Source organism: Coenobita brevimanus, chromosome 68, assembly GCF_032717465.1.
Source record: "Coenobita brevimanus isolate Jiangsu-jjx chromosome 68, ASM3271746v2, whole genome shotgun sequence".
Taxonomy (NCBI): Eukaryota; Metazoa; Arthropoda; class Malacostraca; order Decapoda; family Coenobitidae; genus Coenobita; species Coenobita brevimanus.
The window spans coordinates 16909888-16931440 of record NC_137021.1 but is presented as its reverse complement, the minus strand read 5'-3'; the positions used below and the strand labels follow the sequence as shown (position 1 = coordinate 16931440).

At 41.9% G+C, this 21553-nt stretch overlaps 1 protein-coding gene and 1 non-coding gene across 2 annotated transcripts in view; both read right to left on the bottom strand.

Annotated features, from left to right (window-relative positions):
• Positions 1 to 21553, bottom strand: part of LOC145405765 (uncharacterized) — a 2040591-nt gene that overhangs the window by 828866 nt on the left and 1190172 nt on the right. The window lies entirely within an intron of this gene.
• Positions 13725 to 13843, bottom strand: LOC145405941 (5S ribosomal RNA). Its single transcript, XR_013898478.1, has one exon. It is a non-coding gene; the product is annotated as a 5S ribosomal RNA (ribosomal RNA).

The window sequence follows — 21553 nt, the reverse complement described above, 5'->3', positions numbered from 1 at the left end:
CAGCTACAAGTGAGCCAGAGGAGCATGAGCGTCTTAAGGTAATCACATCTATTAGCCTTGTGTCTATTTTCCTTTCCTTCCTACATCTTTCCTTTTACCTTCGCCAAGGGAGTTATGTTTTCACCCCTGTCCGTTTGTTTGTTGGTTGGATGGTTGGTTTGTGAGCAAGATTACAAATAAACTACCAGACGGATTTCCACGAAACTTGGTAGAAGAATGGGCCTTAGCCCAGAATACACTCCAATAAATTTTGGTGCGGATCCGGATAAAGGTGCGGATCCAGGATTTTTTTTTTTTCGCTTTCTTTAACATTGCGAGATACAGTGTTGGCTGAGGAATGCGCTCTACTGAGTGCCAATCTAGTTTATCACTGTAATTGACTGGCTTTTCTGTTTATTTTCACTACCTTAAGCTTGCATGTTGTTTTTCACAGCTAATGGTAATAATTTTTTTTTCCCTGGGCATTAGTTTCTTTCTGTCCCATCCTCTTCCTAATCCTAGTCACACTTATCACTTGTTAATTTTATTCCTTGTCTCTCAGCTTATCATAACCTCGTCTTTAGTCCCACTTTTCTTTTCCTTCCCTTAACCAACTTCATTTTTACTTCACTTCCATTTCCATCAGTCTCATCTTTATCTCGCTTCCACTTCCACCAAAGTAATCCTTACCTCACTTTCGCCTCTATTAATCATATCTTAACATCTCTTCCATCTCAATCAATCTAGTGTTTACCTCATTTCCCACACATCAGTCTCATTTTGATTTCATTTCCATTTCCATCATTATTTTTTTTCTTCACTTTAACCTCTGTCAATAGTATCTTTACCTCACTTCCACCTCCATCTCCACCCGGACTTCATCATCAATTTCATTTTTAATTCACCTCCGTCTCCCTCAGTCTTATCACTTCACTTCCATTTATAACAATCCCATCTTCATTTCACTTCCCCCTCCAACAATCCTATCTTCGCTTCACCTCCACTCCCATCTCCCCTACACCTTAATTCCATCACAACCCGCCTCAGACCATCTCCCTTAAGGAAACTAAATTCTTCACTCAATCCCCCTGCTTCCGCCCCTCCACTCCCAAGAGACCTGTCTGTGTTACCCCCTATCTTCTTCAACTTCCTCCGCATCTGGACACTTGTTCTGTGATATATGACGGACACTGCTGATAGTTCTCCTTTCTTGATTTCTCTTCCCTCTTTTTCTGGGTCCTGCTTCATCCCATTCTTAGGCTGGAAAAGTGATCACTGATGATGATAATGATGATGATGATGGTAATATGATGGACATAATTAATCCTTTCACTACGAAAGCACCCTTTTCTTTTTCGTCATTGACACAAACGACTTTATCCAAGTACGAAGGACCCTCTACCTGAAGGTGTGAGTGGAGATAGTTTCTAACTCATGAAATACTCTTTTTATTCATCTTGCTATTTACGAACCATTTTATTCATTTAGGAATGACCTCTTCTAGTAAAAGGGTTGATCGAGGCAATTACTATCCCCTGCTGTTAGATGGCCTTTTAATAATCCTGCCTTCTTACGAACGATCTTACACAGCTAGGAAGATCTCTAGAACTGATGGGGTCAGTAGATGGGCTGGAAGTTTCCTAATCACTGCACTATGGAGAAGTCTCTCCAAAGCTGAAACATGTCATCTGGTGAAGGTCAGAATGAAAGACAATGACGTCTTGCTAGTGAAGGGGTTAATCTCTTTACTGCGATGACGAGCGTTTAGCACATTCTTTCTCCACCCATACGATTCCACTCGGTTAAAGACAGACTCTTTGAACCAACAGACATAGAAAAAAAAAATCACCATTAATCCTGTATATGACATGATGTCTATTTCATATTCACCACTGCCAGAAGATTTCACTCAGCTTTGGAATATTGTCAGGGAATGAAAAGTGTATATATAAACATTAAAACATACAGAATTATAAACATTTATATTTACATGTATATAGATAAAACTGCACTGTGAAATGTGAACAACAAACTAAGACTTTAACTTAACTAACCTTGAAAGAGAGAGAGAGAGAGAGAGAGAGAGAGAGAGAGAGAGAGATTCCAAAAACTAAACTCACTTTCCTTTCGTGCCTTCATCTGCATACATAAAGAGACAATTACATACATTTTAATGGCTTCATGTCCTCTAAGCTTTCTGTATTATTCCTTAAGCTCTCAAAGGCATCAAAATTCGGTCAACATCTCAGCACAAAGGAGTATAAAAGCAGCTTTCATAAAATCAAGGGTAGCGAGACTTTAACAATCATCTTTAGGGAAATTGTTAACACTATACATGCTGTTGTCGCATTTACGTATTTCATTCTACCACCAGGCGATATGTGTCAGCTAAAACAAACTCGAAGGATTGTAAGGGTTTACCTTTTCTGTAAAAGAAGCGTCTACTAAGCCGAACTATATAAACTGGCTGTAGACCAGAATGAAACAGAAAAGATGTTTCAACCTCAAATTATCAATAGTATTTCATTCCTTACCATACCAGGGTGGGTAAATAAAAAATTACTCCCCCAACCCACCCACACACCCACCCACTCTATCTCTCTCTCTCTCTCTCTCTCTCTCTCTCTCTCTCTCTCTCTCTCTCTTTCTCTCAACGTTTTGTATTTTTCTCGGCGGTGACACAACCTACGATCCTTGTTCAACTTTCATTTTTAAGAGAACATCCCGGCAAAGAACATAATCCAGTAACATATTCCCCCTACGGAAAAAAAAAGAAAAAAGAAAACAAGAAGCACCGTACAATACCAACATTAGGGCGTTGGTGAGAAGGCAACTTTGACTAAACGACTCCATTTACATATTTCAGGCCGTGTAAAAGAATAGTCTAAGTACGATAACAACTCATTTTTCTTGTCTACTACACTATAAAGCACGTCGTAATATTCCGCCCATTAAGTCTGAAAACATCCTAAAACATCCTTCATACCAATGTGCATTAACTAACAGAAAAATGGGGAGATAAGGCGAGGCTGTGTGTCATTCATGGTGATATGTGAGGTGCTGTAGACGGAGGGAGATTCAGGGAAGCAGGGGGATGGAAAGACTGAGGGGAGAGAGAGAGAGAGAGAGAGAGAGAGAGAGATTCCAAAAACTAAACTCACTTTCCTTTCGTGAGAGAGAGAGAGAGAGAGAGAGAGAGAGAGAGAGAGACATGGAGACAGAGTAGGGAGAAAAAGGGAGATGGTGAGACTGGAGAGGTGAAGGGAAGGAAGGGATAAAGAGTCTTGGGAGGAGAGAATGGGACGGAAAGACAAAGGGAGATGAAGAGAAATGGGAAATGGAAAGACTTAAGGAGAAAGAAACAAAAATGAAAATGAGGATTGCTAAGAGAGATAGAGAGAGATGGAGGGAAAGGGGAGTGATGGAGGACATAGGAGTGAGTGTTTAGAGAAAAGGGAAACATTGAATGAAACGGAGGGAATAGGAGACATGCAAAAAGGGAAAGGGAGTAGAGGGAAAATGAAGTGCGAAAGATATACACTAGGAGGAGGAGTGAACAAGGAAAGGCGATTTTTCTTACATTTAAATTGATTTTTAAAGTTTTCTTCTTGCTACTTACAAATGACTTATATTCAACTTGGGAAAGGCCTCTGTTATCGAAGGTTATAACTCCCCCAATTTGAAAAGTCTCTCCAGATTCGAACTGGCTTCTCTGCACATACTAAGATGGGGTCAGAGAAAAACAAAACGGGGATATAAAGGGAAAAGATAATGAAGTGACGAGAAAATGAAGAAGGGGAGAAGACGTGATGACAAAATGAAGAGAAGGGAAACGAAGAGAAGTGACACTTAGAGGACTGAAAAAGAAGATTAGGAGAAGCGGAAGAGAAAGGGAAACTAAGAAAAAGGGCAAACGAGATCGAGAAACGAAAGGGAATATTAAATGAAAAAGCAGAACAATGTAAGGAAAACGGTTAAGTTATACTCACATACTAAAACCTGACCTCAATGCAAGATTTAACAATTTAAACCCGAAGTGAGACTGGGTCACAACAAACATACCTTTCCTTGCTGTATGCGAGTATAATTCACCCATTTGCATAATCGCGGCACTGTGAAAACAAGACACGTGTGAGGAGACAATATAAAGGTGAAGCAAAACAAAAATAAGAAGGATTTAATCATTCAGTCCGATGACATTTTTATACTGTGCTCTTGCTGTCACCAGATGCTTTTCTTCATTTTTGAACCGACGTCTAGATGTGATGGAGTTAATAATATATAAATCTAATCCCTTCGGCTCGAAATGTCTCTCAAAGGCAGAGTACAGTCGTTTGGAAGAAGCAAATAAATGAAAGAGGACATCAGATTGAAGTGGTTAAGGACAGCCGAAAGAAAAAAGAAAAGCAGGGAGGTGGAAGCGAGCGATAGGGATGACTGAACAAAAGGGAAGAGGAATGATGAAGTGGGTGTAAGGAAGGAAAGCACAGATGGGGAAAGACGATATTATAAGCTGTGGAGAGAAGAGGAGAAGAGTACGAGAAAGAGAGGCGAGGAAGAGACCTGAGTAAAAACACACGAATTAAAGATAAGATGGTAAAAACAAGACTTTGACGCGAAGAAAACTATGTAAGGAAAGGGAGCAAATATGACGGTGAACGACATTATGAGGATCGAAAAGAGGATAAAGGAAGAGAGAGTAAAGTGAAGAGAATGTATGAGTAAAGGAAGACGAAGTAAGAAGAGGATAGAGGGCCAAAAATAAGGAGGCGGAGTAAAGTGTAATTCATTAACAAGAGACTGAAAAGAATGGACGTAGAAGGGAAAGTACAGTCGAACAAAACATAATGGTTAATATCATCAGAAAGGATAGAATAATGAGCGACAGTGAGAACTTGGTGGGTGTGAAAGGGAGATCATGAAGTGGAGGGGATAGTGAGAGTTTGATAAAAGCGAAGAAATAACTGTCTACATTCTACAGCCTGATTAACTGTCCCGTCAAGGGTAAACTCCTTCACCTAGAGGACGTCGCATCTTAATTGTGCTATCTCCAGACGATTTTATTCAACTAATGCGAGACTTTCGAACTGGAGAGCTTGGCTATTGTTTCATTACGGTAACTCCTATACTATAATCCATCTGCCATATGTTGAATAAATTGTTTGATAAGAGAAAGAATAAATCAGAAAAGAATATCTTCGGACTGGAAGCAGTTAAATCCCTTTGTTATAAATTACCTACTTTCCATATTATTTCGGCTAATTTCGGGTGAATTTACGATGTTGAAAGGATACGTAGGACACCAAAAATGTTGAAAACTATCAAGATCAACGTGCTGGCCGAGAGCTGGGAACTTTTCATTTTCATGTAGCTTATGAAGGACGATTTCATTTGGCTCAATGAAACTATCTGTCTATCTATCTAAGGCCGTACTGTGAGCCTAACCCTGAGTTTTAAATGAAACGAAAGCATTCGAGGGCCGAATACTAATCGCCCACCAAAATATGTTGTTGGCTATGGTACTGTACAATCTACTTACGAACCAAATGTGAAGTAAATTCGCAAAACTCAACTGAGTTTAGCCACCGCGTTTCACAAAAGGTTAATACATAAATACAAGAAAATTCGCAAAACTTTAAGGAATTAAGTCTCCGAGTTCACAAAAAGCCAATCCATATTTTAAAAAATATGTGGTGGCTGGCATTTGGTCGTCTTTGATCAAATCCTCACTAAAAGTAATTGGCTTTTGCATGTACACATAACTGCTATTTCCTGAAGGTTTGGTGAAAATTCCTCCACAAATTTTCGAGATTTTTTGGCAACACACACACACACACACACACACACACACACACACACACACACAACCTATATCGCCTCGCCTTGCTTAAGGCGGGTGTTAAAAATATATGGCAGCTGGCATTCGGTCGTCTTTGATCAAATCCTTACCAAAAGTAATGTACTTCTGTACAGCCACATAGTTGCTATTTCCTGAATTTTTGGTGAAAATTCGTCCACAACTTTTCGAGATACTGTGGCAATGCACACACACACACACACACACACACACACACACACACACACACACACACACACACACACACACACACACCCCTTGCTAAAGGCAGGCGATAAAAACCGTTTCGTTGGAGCACGATTATTTGTTTACTCATTTCATTACTGCAACGTCTTAGTTTACCTCTTTTTTCCTACTTCGATACGATTTACTCAAGTTGGATGGGACCTCTCACACTGAAGGGAAGGCTACATCTAACTGATCCAGAAAAAAAAAAATCTTTTGCCAAATAAGATCGTCTGTTGGTGGCGAGGAGGAGGTCGAAAAGACGTCATTAACATGAAGGGAAAAATATTATTTCTTCATTGTTATACCCTATACGTCAGCAGTCTCCATCCCTCTTGAAATAAGAATAGTTTCCATGGTAGCACTGACGTATGCACTATTCTTCCAATAAATATGCCAGCAGGTGCACTGCAGACACAAAGTTTACCTGAAAATACACCAGAAAGAAGTAATACACATCAGCTGCATGTTATTACACCCAAACTGCTCCATAGCACAGCAGGTACACAAACCCATATCGCATTTATTAACTTAATTCCATCACACACACCGCAGTCACACTCAGTACCACAACGTCCGCATCGGTACTACAACCATAACCATCACTTTTCATTGGCCAGCTGGTGTTGGTCCTTTCTCACACAACACACACACACACACACACACACACACACACACACACACACACACACACACACACACACACAAATTATAATGCCTCGCCTTGCTAAAGGAAGGCGATAAAAACGGTTTGGTTGGAGCAAGATCAAAACATAAATAACACCATTACAGATAAGGGTTGAGAGGACCGAGTTTCTGATTGCTTAGGTCAGAGAGATCCTTATTAAGTTTAATTAAGCCGTCAGGTGGTGGCAAGAATGAGATGGAAGGCGCGTCATCGTACTGATGCCGATAAGAGACTTCCCAGAACCTCCTCTTAAAGGGCCACTGTACATCGGCAAGTGGACATTTTCTTGAAAATTATTTTAAGTAATTTACAGGATGTAGATATCAGACGGATATATGTAACACAGCCACAAGAAAATCCTAAAGGCAAAACAGGCAAAAACAAAAAAATCACTAAGAAAGATGCTGGTGTGCTACGAATCTTAAGCTGAAGGGATTTAATTCTCTCTGTACCAGGATGTCTTCTGTATCTTCCTTCGAAAGCCCGACGATTTTCTTCAGCTTGTGTGAGATCTCTCGTAATGCAGGGGTTAATGGACATTGTTTCTGTATCTACTTCATATGGAGAAATTTCCCCTGAAATGAATAAAATTGTCAGCCAAAAACAAGAATAAAGTACTGTATATAGGACATCATCGCCGTAAAAAGGTTAATACTGTTATTAGATGAATGAAGGGTACGTAGGAGGAGGGTGAAGATAAAATGGATACAGAAATACAAATTACAAACAAGTAACAAGTGATGGAGAGAAGATACTATGTAAACCTTTCACTGCATTGAATTCAGTTTTGTTATTAAGGCTAAAACGCACGACCTCATTTGGAAGATGAAAAATTTTGACAGATGGGCTTAAAAACCCTCCTGGTCACAGTGGGTATTTCATCATGGCTAACACCAACTAATGCTTTTTACCTATGGGAAAATGTCGCCGTAAAAAGGTGTTAAGCCAAATAATACCTGGAAAATCATGCTGAATAAAATGCAGTATTATTAAACCGCCAAATATGTCACACCCTCAATTTCTGACGGTTATTTATGGAACATCCATGAAAATTGGACGCAGTCAGCCTGCATAGTACGTTACAGGAAACATTCAGCAGTGCGGTACAGAAGCAAAAACGCCGTCATCATGATTCCACAAATGACTGCCTAGATATAATGAGCTTAAATACCCTTCCTCGTCCTCACTTTTTATAACACAGCCAAAAGGAACAAACACGGAAGAATGAGACGGGGTGAGGAGGGATGAAACAGTGATGGTAGTCCATGGTTGGAAAGAGAGAGATTAGGACAAAAATGGGAGTCTAGGACGAACGGGGATGAGTAATACATAATGAGGGAATGACAAAGAATAGGATATCACATAGAATTAGGCAAACCTACAACGAAAGAAAAGTTACAACGAAAAACGGAGAGACGTATAACGATTAACAAGAAGATACGACGAAAGTGAGGGAGTTTGACGAACAAAGAAGTTACCGGGACGAAGGAAATGGAAGTCACAACGATAGAGAAAATTAGCACCGAAAGATGTTACAAAAAATGATGGAGAATTACAACGAATGAGAAAGTTAAGACGAAAAAGGGAGATTAGAGCAAATAAAAAAAAGAAATAAAAAAAAAAAAAAAAAATTGTCGAACAATTACTGACGTGCACAGGTACTGATGCGATACGAACAGGTGAGCAAAGTGTGAAGACGAGTGAAGTATTAGCAAAGGAAATGTGACGATACGTGCAAACATAAGGGTAATGTGTAATTAAGGCTGAAGTGTAGGAGGGTGAACAGCAGTGGAGGGTAAAGCGTAGTGGGGGCTGAAATGTAGGGGAGGCTGATATGTAGTTTAGGATGAAATGTAGTTAAGAACAAAGTGTAGTGGCAGGTGTAGTGGATGGTGAGATGTAGAGGAGGGAGACATGTGGGGAAGGGTGAAGTGCAGGGGAGGGTGTCGTGTGGGGAAGAGTAACTGTAGGTGAGGATGACCAAGGGAGGGTGAAGAGCAGTGTTAAATGAAGAGTAATGTTAAATGAAGTGTACTGTTGAGTGAAGAGTAGTGAAGGGCGAATCGTACTGGAGAGTTAGGAGTAGGACGGCGTAGTGTAGTGGAAGGTGAAATGGAAAGTGAAGTGCAGCGGAGGGTGTAGTGGAGGGATAAGTGCAGAGGGAATTAACGTGTGGGAAAAGTAGAAATGGGTAGCGTGTAGGAAAGGGTGGCGTATGGGAAAGGGTAACGTGTGGTAAGGGTGACGTGTGGGTAAGGGTGACGTGGTGGAAAGGGTGACGTGGGGGAAAGGGTGACGTCTGGGTAAGGGTGACGTCTGGGTAAAGGTGGTGTGTAGGAAATGGTGACGTGTAGGAGAGGGTGGCGGGTAGGAAAGGGGGACGTGTGGGAGGGGGTGACGTGAAGGTAGGAGTGACATGTAAAGAAGGGTGACGTGCAGGGAAGATTGTCGTGCAGGGGAGGGTGACGTGTTGCAGAGGGTGACATGAAAGGTACAGTGACATGCATGTAGGAGGGTGAGTGAGAGCGCAATATGTCTGTGTATGGCACTCAACCCACTTCCCAAATTAAGAATTAGAATAATGTACTGTAGTATGTTAATGCTCCCCCGTCACGCGCTCTCTCTCTCTCTCTCTCTCTCTCTCTCTCTCTCTCTCTCTCTCTCTCTCTCTCGCTCTCTCTCTCTCTCTCTCTCTCTCTCTCTCTCTCTCTCTCTCTCTCTCTCTCTCTCTCTCTCGCTCTCTCTCTCTCTCTCTCTCTCTCTCTCTCTCTCTCTCTCTCTCTCGCTTGCTCGCTCGCTCGCTCGCTCTCTCTCGTATCTAATTTGAGTGGTTTTTGGCATTTCTCTTTGAGCTTTTATACTGGGAGGAGGTTTGTTTTTCTTTACTTGGTTTTATTTTTCAATAATGTCCTTGTTTGTACTATTTATCACGTCATTACTGGAAATACTGGACAACTTTAGTACCTGATGATGGCAGAAAATTCGTGATTAATTATGTCTGGGGAGAGTAGCCTGTATACAACATTCTTCATACTACTACGTTGGAAGTTGTGATGTCCAAGATCGCCTGCAGATATCTTATTTGGTGTGTATATATATATATATATATATATATATATATATATATATATATATATATATATATATATATTTATTTATTTATTTATAAACCATGTGTGTATGTGTGTGTGTGTGTGCCGGCAAAGTATTAAAAATCAGTCTCTCTCTCTCTGTCAATGTCTTCATCCGTCCTTTCCTTAATTCCCTCCCATCTCTGCGTCATATCTACCCCTCCCTTTCCCTCCCCATTTGTCACTCTCCCTTTCCCCATTATCTTACCGCGGCTTCTAATACTTCCGTTTTTTCTCCGTATCTTCTCTCATCCCCCACTTTCTTCTTTGATTTCAAACTCTTCAGGCGATTTTTTCTTTCTTTTTCTCCCATTTCTCACCCCTCTCATACCTTCCCTCTTTGTTTCCTCCATTTCCTCATACCGCTCTCTTGACCAAGCTACTTTCCCCGCCAAGATCTCTCTACCTCTCTCATCGCTTGTCTTGGTGATGTCCTTCCTCCCTAAGTTTTTCTCATTTTTTTTCTCAATTTTTTGTTCATCGTTCAGCCACAGTTTTATCCTCTCTTTCTTCCTTCTCTTGTTCTCACCGTTCCTCTTTTCCTTTCATTGATCTCTCCATTTTACCCTCTCTTCTTTCGCTCTTACCTCCCCAGACTTCTCTCGTTTTCATTCCTTCCAACACCTTCCCTTCCCTTGTTTTAATTCCGTCTCCCTCCTTCAGTCGTTCTCCATTTCATATCCTCCCTCTCTGAATCCATCTTCTGTTCCCACCTTTCTTCCTTTCCTCTTCTCATTTTCACCATCCTTCCCTGTTTCCTCCTATAGATCTTAGCTTCCTTCCCTTTGTCTTACATTCCGTCCCTCTGTCATTAGCTTCTTACTATTCCCCATTCCCTTCTCCTTCTCTTATATTCCCTCCTTCCCTCTATCGTTCTCTTGTTCCCTGCTTCTTTCCTTGTTCTCTTAGCTCCTCCCTTCCTTTATCCTTCTCTTGTTTTCATTCTTGCTCATTCTTTTCATTCCGTTGTCCTCCCTCCTTCCTGCCCTGCCCTGCCCTGCCCTGCCCTAACCTTCCCTGTCCTGGCCTGCCCGCGGCTCTCAGCACCCAACTCCCTGGACAAGTCGCTGTGTCCCGCGGCGGTCCGGGCTTTTCTACCAGTTTATTACTTCTGCGGGGGCTTAATACCAACTTGAGGCTGCCCCCAGGTACTCAATCCCTCCACTCTCTCCTTCGCCGCCTCGTTGACCCTAAAGTCTTTCTTCTCTTCTTTTGTTTTTATTCCTCTGTTACGATAACGTTTAGCTTTCACATTACTCTTGCTATTCTTGATACTATTATTCTGCCTAAAAGAGACATTTCCGACTGCGCCTGTGACTGCAATTCCATACGAACTCCGCTCTGCGTGTGTGTGTGTGTGTGTGAAAGAGAGAGAGAGAGAGAGAGAGAGAGAGAGAGAGAGAGAGAGAGAGAAAGCGCACTAAAGACAGCTTTCTTAATCCTTGAAGCACTATAACTTATAAACACTGCCAGACGAATTTATTCTCAATTTAAGAGAGACTTCGGACTGAAAGGTTAAATATTGCACTCTAACTCTGTGTTTAGAGGTGATTCCGGACTGTTCACTGTGGGTGTTTTCTCTGCTGTCTGGTCCATTGAAAACAGTGCTGTGCGGTGGGGGGAGAACAAGCAGCCCGCGGGGAAATAAAAGGCGGGGCTCCAACCTTTCCTCAGCTTTCATTTTTTTTCACTTACCTTCCGAAATAAAGTGAAATCGATAGTCTTATCTTACTGCCTTTGTTATACATACACATCTGTTATACATACACATCTTACAAAATGTCATACAACAACCATTGCATTTATTCAAATATGTATACAACTTGTTTAAAATGTAATATTACTGAATAATCACTATTTACTATGAATAATATATGTATACAATATTCATACAATTATGTTACTTTTACAATATTATGTATTTCACTTAATTAGCTTATAAGTTCATTATAATGTGTATATAGTATGTATTAATATGTTGGGACTATTAACTGTCGATGGTACGCCATTTTCGCACGGCCGAGCAGATGTCAGGACTACATATTAAAATTACAAATCATATTAGATAGATAGATAAATAGATAGATAGACAGCCCTCTGCGAGCCTGGGAAATGAGTTTGCAAGTTACACTGAGGAAAGCTGACGACAGCGGCCAGTAAGGAGATGATGCAGTTAGTTGTCAGCAAACCACCCGGGAACAAAGCCCTGGTGACCACACACACATATACACACATACTCACACACAGGCTTCTTAAACTTTCCATCCACGAGGAACACACGTGATACGTCTCCTGTTTCACCAGAATTTAGGAAAGAGAGCTCAGAAGGAGACAGGCCTTAGAAGAGACAGGTCACAGGGAGAAGGGCTTGGCAACTCGAGAGAGAGAGAGACAGAGAGAGCGAGACAGAGAGATAGCTAGCGGGACGGGACTCTATACTTATGCTCTGTGTGAGAGACTTGTTAATATTTCCAAGACAAATAAAAATAGTCCCATACTATTCTTTACCTCTCCTGTCACTACATGACAAATGGGAAGCTACTCCAAGATATAAAAACCGCTCGTCCACAAGTCTAAAATATATATATAACTCAACCACAAAGGAACCACAAATGTATTTTATGACACAAAGTCTATTTATGACATAACATCTTCACACTTATGACGTAGACTGCGTTTCTTGCTGCCACCACACGATAATATTTAATTCAGGAAGTCCCTATCTGATGAACACGTATGACATAAACTCCACTAATTCCATCAGTAAAAAGCATCTCAGTATAATTGGATAAAACTGATGAGAGGTAAAAAGAAGTTAAAGAATGGCAACAGACCCAAGGAAACGACGGATGGTCTCCACAAGTTACTAACGCTTAAAGGTACCTCCTCGCAAAAGCTGGTAAACCATGGATTCGTGCTTTTATACTTCATGTAGTTCACGAAATAAATGTTTGAATGGTTTGTTCGTTGACCTAGTAAAACTGTTTAGTAGGCCTAAATAAAAGAATAATGAAAGAAATGTGTCTGATGATATTTGCCCGAGGCACAAGTGCACCACGTCTGAAATGAACTGGTAAAGAAATGAAGGAATGGCACCCAACTTGACAAGTGTTGGAAAGCAAGACAGAAAGACAGAAACTTAGTGAACATAGTATGGTCTTCATCATATGGTGCAGACCACAAAGAAAGTCCTCGGGCTAAATGGGTAAACCATTTCCTCATCCCAAAAATTACTTATGACGATGAAGACTCTGTCGTACGATTTATTATTATATGCTTCTACCCTTGCAGCCTTCCTCTTAATTTTACAAATAATTAACTTCTCTTACCGAATACTTCATCACAACACCAGTATACTTTTCTGATTTCCTTTCCTTGATGAGGGTTACTAAAAAGTTGTTAACGTTTAAAGTAAGCGTCGTAGAGCCCCTACACACGAAAAACCTTCCACACACATGATCGTGCGTGATGCACCGGGTGGGGTGGATCACTTCTCCGGCGACAGAAAGTGAAATTCCTCGGCCTAACAAATCAGCTGCCCTTCATGACCCATCAAGCACAATTTGAAACTGTGTAGGAGAGATGTTCCCTTATGTCTGGCGTGTGCGAGCCAGCCACTGTACTACATAAATACATACTTTACCTGTTTTCTCTTTCTAGTTTAAAAATACTACCCAGCACATGATGAGTGGCGGACATATATATCAATGCACTTTTTATTCATTCATTCATTGCCAGACGCCATGTATCCCAAAAGGGGTGGCCAAGGGCTCAGAGTTAATTGTTTTACAGGGAGGGGCACTAATCCTCCACCAACCCCACTTGACACGTAGGGAGAACGTTATGCCAACAGCATCTGGTGTTCCCACGCGGTCACCCATCCAAGTACTAACCAGACCCAACGTTGCTTAACTTCGCTGATCGGACGGGAAGCGCTGTACTCAACGTGGTATGGCCGTCAATGTAGTTCCTTGAGATAAATAACGAGATAGTGAGCATTCCATTCGAAATGCAGTGATACGAACTTCCGAGCAAAACATATTTCTTAGAATATGTATTGCATAACTATTCGACTAATGTATCGATATTACTGTCGGCAACTGCCAAGCATGGGAAACTGGACAAAAATGATCATGATGATGATGAGTATAACGAAAATGAAAAGCAGATGTGTGCGTTAGCTCTCTCCAAAATGTTCTTTAAAAGTAAAATATGAAAAAACGTAGAGATTATAAACCATTACGCGTCACAGGGAAAAGTGAGCTGAAGTACTTTTATGGACGAACTTTAAAAATTTGTAAGAAGTTTTGGCATGGAGCGATTTTATGGTCACGTACAAAATTTGAGCCATAAGACCCCAGACTCAAAATATCCCACCGGAGCTGAGCGGACCTTGGGTGATTGAGTCTGCTCTCAACCCCACACTCACCTCACACCCTCGCCACTTACCCTCTCCCTCACCTTCCTTCGAATCCTCCCAGCCTAACCTCTAACCCTTCTTTCCTCATCTTCACCATCCTTCTATCTTTACCGCTCGCTGTCCTACCCTCCTACCCTCCTACCCTCACCTTCCAACAAGCAGCCTCGAAAGGACCATAAGGTCTGTTGCTGTTTGCTTTCCTGTGTAATCCTGTGTAATCCCCCTCCCCTCTTCGTACCCTCACTACTCTTCTCACTTAACACCCTCCTTCCATTATCTATCACGCTCTCACCCTTACTTTCCACCCCGGTATCCCCACCCCCTCCTACCCTCACCTGCTACACCTATCCTCAACTCCCTTTCCCCTAACTCTCACCATTCAAATTCCCTCTTGCTCCTACCTTACTATGTTTTTAGATGTGAAAGCATATCTAGCAGCAACTCCCTTGGAAACAAAGTGTTTCACTAGTTAAGCTCAATATGTTGTTTCAGTTTATCAAAATACCAATTTAGTATAGCTTGTATGCTTCTCATTGCCTAGCACTATATTTCACCTCAGTCTTCCAAACTCGTGTATATTCCATTCCATATTTTCTCCTTAAGCTCACTATTTGCCTAACAGTCACACCTTTCTTTCTCTCATCTCGCTTTTGTCTATTTTCACCTGCCTCATCAAACATAGTCTTTCCTACGCGTTCCTTATCCTTTTGTCTCTTACGATCAGCCTCTCACCCTAACCTCTTTATTATACTTTCCCACGCCATAAACTCTCACCGAAAGGCAGCTACTATTCTATTTCACCACATAATACCAGTTCTTCGCTACTCCTCACATCCCTAATTTCTTCCCATTCTTTCTTTCCTGTCTCACTTCTTACACACACACACACACACACACACACACACACACACACACCACGCCTCGCACTCTCACGTCTCTCTTTTACTTTAGCTAATGTTAATCTTCTTACCCTCATCCTTCTCAGCCTGCCTCTTCTTATCCTCACTTCCATAAGCTGCTTCCTAAACTTCGTTCCTCTTTAAAGGCAGGCAGCCTATTCTGAAGCTAGCCTTGCACTGAAAACACACACACACACACACACACACACAATTACTTCGACAGTGCCTCAGATAGGAAGCCTTTATCGTGAAGCATTGCCGAGAGGGAGAGCGTTTGAACATTATTCTCCTAAAGCTAAAGAATTCCCACTGTTCCGCCAGCACCACAAGCAACACAGTTCAGCTTCTCCATTTTCAGCAAATCAAATTTCAATATATTTAGGACTATCGCACAAACTGGCTCCGTTTTTTATTCCCTCATAAACAGGTAAACTCCATAAAAAAGTTGTTGGAGTCGGCGCCCCGGAGGCCACCACTACCCACATAAAATATATCTGTGTTTGCTGGCGGGGGACTTGAGGGAGTGGTAACTCTTGAGAGATATTGAAACTGTGAGCCCGAAGGGGAGGGGGAGAAAAGGGGCCAGGAAGGGAGGACGAGAAAATTGAAAAGGTGCGTGGTAGTGAGTGAAGAGGGAGGAAAAAGAAGAATAAGAATGGATGGTATGGTACGGGAGGAATGAGATAGAGAAATGGAAAGAAAGAATATGTGTGAGCGTGCGAGAGTGTGTGTCAGATGCAGCAAGAGGAGACACAATGGGTAAAATGTGAATGCTTTACAGAGAAAGACAATGACGATGGAGGGTAGGACAAGTGTAAGATGAATGAATAACGAACAAACGACAGGCAATAATGGAGGATAGAAGGGAGGATGGGAAGACAATGTAGGTGATGAAAAAGAAATCAATGCACGAGGATAAATAGGAATGGTATGAGAAAGGGAAGGAAAGAGTTGCCGAAAGGGAAGATGGGTGGAGTGGATCCGACAGCGAATTCGGGGAACTGGGAGGTCCTTGAAGGGAAAGATTGGCTGATGGAAAGGAGGGAAGGTTGCTGAAGCAGAATACGAGGGAGGAGAAGATCAGTGGTGGAAAGAAAACAGTGAGAAAATGGTGGATACAGTACGCTAATAGAAATGTGGAAACAGTAGACTGGGAAAGTGATGGAAAGACTGGTGGGAAGAGTACGGGAGATATGAAAAGAAAAGAGGTGAGTGGGTGTAGTCGGGATGGATGGGGAAGGACAACAGTGAAGAACGACTGTAGCAAGTCAGGAGAGAGTTGAAGGAGAAAAGTATGGTGGGAATGATCGTAAACGGGGGAGGCTAATGTGAAGAGCAAATACTGCAAGAGAGTAAGACGTAAACGTGAGTCCTTAGAAAAGATGAGAGTACAAGGAAGAACGAAGAGAGGAGGAGAAAGCTATTTTCTTCCTATACTGTGTCCAAAAATGTCCTCCTGCGCACTAAAATGGCCAGGCATACCTTCCCATGTCATCATTTTGGTAATAATACCAGCTGTTCGTATTGAATACATGCTGGAGCTGTCTCAGTTAAGATGGCAGATGAGCAAGTGATTGAGGACAAGTCTGGGTGGTGATGAGTGGAAGGAAAAGTACCCGAGAGGGAAATGAAAGAATGTAAGAATGATGAGTGACAGGAAGAAGGGAGAGAGAAGAGAAGAATCAAGAAGGCTAGAAGATGGTAAAAATGTAAGAAAGTAATTTGCTTGTATACAATAAGTGAAAATTGTGGGTGGAATGGTGGATACAATGAGAAGATGAGAATAAAAGTGAGTTAAATAAAAAGGAGAATCAAGTAGGCAAGATGTAGGTAGAAAGGTAGGTAGATATGTGGATAGGGAGATGAAGTGGAGATTTTGGGTGTAAAAGTAGTGAATGGATGGATCAAATGAGAATGGTATAACAATGAATGGTGGATGAAATAAGCTGAGTAAACAAAAATAATAATAATAATAAAGTGAGAAATATGAAGGATTGAGCAAAAGCTGACAGGTGAAAGAATCTAAGCTGGGACTTTATTCTGGTTGGCTCTGGAGGCTTTGTACAATCTTTTCCTTACCGATTTAATACACATAACATACCTTAGCTTTCTCTTGTACGCAGTTTATATCGCTTAAATATCGACAGAGCTGGTGGTATGCCATATAAACATTCAAGAGGATAATGAGGCTTAATGGATGGAATAAGGTGCAAAGGGAGAGTTAGTAACAAATTTCCATATCCACTTAAAATAAAGCCCCTGATGCGATAGCGCTGGAGGGTGAGCCGCAGGAATCAGGGTTATGTACGGGTTAACGGAGGCCATTTGTGAAAGGATGAAAGAAGATTGATATGGAAAAGTAAGGAAGGAAAAGTAAAGACGAGAGGGACAAAATGATGAATGAGGAGAGGTGAGAAAGGCAAGTCAATGGGAGACGGAGGAAATGAGGAAAAGGAAGATAAGGGCATGGAGAAGAAAAATAACGGCAAGAAACATTGGAAGTAAAAACAAGGGCAAGTGCTTAAAGTGAAAGAGGATGATAAAATAAGAAGCTTACAGGAGAAGGAAACAAGCACAGAAGTAACAGAAGACGCTAGACGATATGAGGCATGGGTGAAACTAAGCGCAATATAGAGCTTCACTAGAGGTTTAAATATTGCGTGAGAAAATCCTTGGGGATGACTGACCGACCGGGTCGCTCCAAAAGATGCTCCTACATCTAAAATCTGGCAGTGATGGGAGGCAGGAGATAAGAATGGAAAAGAAGTATGAGGGTGGTTGAAGACGAAAGAGGGAAAAAATTCTGAAGTATAAGGGGAGAAAGATAAGCAAGATGATAAGAGCAAAAGAAGAAAAGAGAGAATGGAATCAATCAAGAAGTATGAAGAAGGGGAGGTGGTTGAAGCGAGAAACTCAAGGGCAGCTTCCCACAGTTCAGTTATATTTTAGAATGCTTGAAGGAGTGTGACGTACAGCTGAGGAATGGCTTAGGCAAAGGCGACTGAGCGGGAGAAAAGGTGGAGAGAGGGGATGGATGCTGGATTGAGAGAGAGAGAGAGAGTGAGAGAGAGAGAGAGAATAGTGTATAGTAGATATATGTAGATATATACACAGACATAAATATACGATTAGGTAGGTAAGTAGGTAGATCGGTAGACAGACACGGTAGTTAGCTAACTTGCTAGCAAGCTATCTAGGTAGATGTATAGATAGATATATAGAGTCAGACACATAGAGATAGACAGTTAGATAGAAGATAGACAGACAGACGGAACGTATAATAGGTCAAATGGGATCTTTTCTGAAGAATAAAACTAATGGTATCCAGAGTGAAGTATCTAAGTGAGAAAACAAGCAGATAGTCAAGCCACTTTTTGTCTTTCAATAAAATGTTTAAAAGTTAAGGCACATGACATTTCAATATGTATCAATTTCTGGTCAAAGTGTTGCCGTAATCTGTGTGCTGTAATATCAGTAATATCAGTGGAGAGGCCACGTCAGATCCCATCGTAACTCGTCCTCAGCCCAACAGATATTAGCCCGTAACTCCCGCCCCACACGCTGCCTCACTCCCTCATTCTCCCTCATACCTGTCAAAACTGTACTGAAAAATTCCCCTACGCACGACAGCCTAACATTTTCAAAGGGTAACGTTATTATTATTTTAGTAAACGCATTTATGAAGCCAGTGAAACGTTGTTCATCTGTTTAACTTAAATAAAAATCTTAAAGTATATAGAAAAGAAAATGTCTGCATATAATCTGTTACAGCAATGCATATGTTACGACAATGTTCATTATCCACATCAGATTATCATCATTTTTGTCTCAAACTACACAAAATAGCACTGGGCAGTAAAGTGTTAATCCAGGCAAGGATTATTTAATTAACACACACCAGCGGAAACTTTAAAAAATGTAAAAAATAAAACTGGACTTCCCCTCGTGTCGTATTTCACTAATTAAACATCGCACACGACTGTCTGCCTCTCGTGGCCGTCAGCTCCCCCCCGCTATGCTGCCGTCGGTTACCGTGTCGACAAATCCTTGCCTCCACTTATTGTAGTTCCCCTCCCCTCTTTCTCCGTGGCCCTCCCTACCCTTCCTTATTGAATCCTGCCCAGGCCTCAAATACCAGCATCCCCTTTGTCATTATAAACTGTTGTGCTTTTGCTCCTGTATATTTTCGTTCTTTCTCTCTTAAAAGTAGTTCACTCTCACCTACCACCTCTTCTGCGTCGTCTGTCATTACTCGAAGCCTTTTTCTTACCGTGCGTCTCTTCTCCTCGCCGCTCTTTGCTGTGCTTCCCTCCCCTTCCTCTCACTCATTCTACCTTTCCTTCTGCTCATTGTTTTATCATCCCTTACCCATTTTACAACTGATTCCTTGACCTCCCTACTCATTCTTATTGTCAGTCTCGCTATCTCTTACTCTCACTCCTCACAGCCTCTGGCACTGCTACTTTACACACAGTCCTCTTAATGCTGTTGTTGCAAATCACTACTCCACCCTCTCAAACTAACTTATTAGTCAATCAACTTATCTACTATCTACCGAAGTATCAACTATCCTACCTGCCACCCTACCTAAATGCTTACTGTCTACCTACTGATTCAACCAACAAACCAACCTACCAGTCTCTCTCTCTCTCTCTCTCTCTCTCTCTCTCTCTCTCTCTCTCCCCAAGTATCGTGTAAATGGTCGTAGTTAAAGTCGTTCTATTCGTTAAATGGCCTCTTCTTTTTGGACTCCTCTCTCTCTCTCTCGTCCTCTCCTCTCTCTCCTTCTCTCCCACCAGAGAAGAAAGGATGTGACAGCAGGAAAGGGAAAGTGAAAGGGAAAAGGGAAGGAGGGAGGGGAAGGGGAAGGTAGGAGGAAAAGGGGAACGACGGAAAGGATGGGTTGAAAGTTGGGAAATGGATATGGAAAGAAGGGAGGATTGATCGAAAAAGATGGGATGAAGGGAAAGGAAGGATGAGGAGGCTGAAATAAAAAACGGAATGGTGAAAAGGGTGTATTAGGGATAAAATATGGGATAAGAGCATAAGAGACAGGAGGGGCGAGTTGAAAGAGCGAGGTATCAGAAGTAATGCGAACAGTTAACGGAAGCATAATGACTGAATAACATCGAAGGCGAGGGAAATGAATTGGGACAGGAACGACATGGAGGGTGGGAAGAGAAGGGGAGAAGTTATGCTATGTGCAGTAATGAATGACGAGAAAGAGAGATGAAGGTAAGGAAACAGATGTGAAACGACGGTAGACGAGTGAGAAAATATAGGGCATAATTATGGCGGAAAGTAAAGAAACAAGAGAAAGTTATGAGCTACTAAAAGAGAGGCTAGAAACGGAGGCCAATATCGGAAGAAAGAAAAAGATAGGAGACAAAGGACGTGTAATGAAAAAAAAGGAAAAGAAACAAGAAGGAAGCCTGAGATGAAATGAGTAAGACTGCTTTTAAGAAGAGGTAAGAAGCAGCAATAGAAGCAATAGAAACGGAAAAGGCGCGGGGAAGGAGGGGTGATAAAGAGATCGGTAAGACAGAGAATATTAAAAGGAGAAAATGACAAAGAGGGAAAAGCAGAAAGAAGGTGGAAGAAGGGAAGAATGGAGATGGGAGAAAGAAAGACGCGGGAAAGGGAGCACAAGGGGAGAAGAGACGGGAGAAGGGTGGGGAAGGGGACAAGAGGATATAAAGGGGGATATGAGTCTGAAAAATGGAATGAGTAAGAAAGGAATGGGAAGGAGAAGGGGAAGGAGAGGGAGAAGAGAAAGGAAGAGAAGCGCGAGGGGAGGAAGACGAGGAAGGAGAGGGAAACTGGGAGTGAGAGGGGGTGGGGAAGAAAAGAGAAGAAAAAGAAAAGATGAAAAGGGAGGGAGGAAAGGAGCAAAGGAAAGACGGAAAATAGGAAGGGTAGCAGAGAAGGATGAGGGAGGGTTGGGAAGTCGGGTACCTGTACTTCATGTTAACGGTAAGTGTTATTCCCTATAAGCCCGTGAGTTAGTGACGGGGGACTGGCGAGAGAGAGGGGTAGGGAGAGGAAGGAGTGTGTGGCAGAGAGATGGAGAGGAAGGAGTGTGTGGCAGAGAGATGGAGAGAATGAGTGGAGGTGGAAGGGAAGAAGAACTGCGGCTAGAAAGTTGCAGAGGGAGAGAGAGGAGGGAAGAGAGACAGGGACTGGAAAGGAGATAGAGGAAAAGAAAGAGAAAGGAAGAAGTGACTGGAAGAGATGTGAAATGAAGGAATGATCGAGGGGAAAAGGAAGAAGAAAAAATAAAAGGCTAGAGACGAACAGACGCGATGGAGAGACGTACTGAAGCAGGGGAAGAAATGCCTAAACAAACGAGAAACA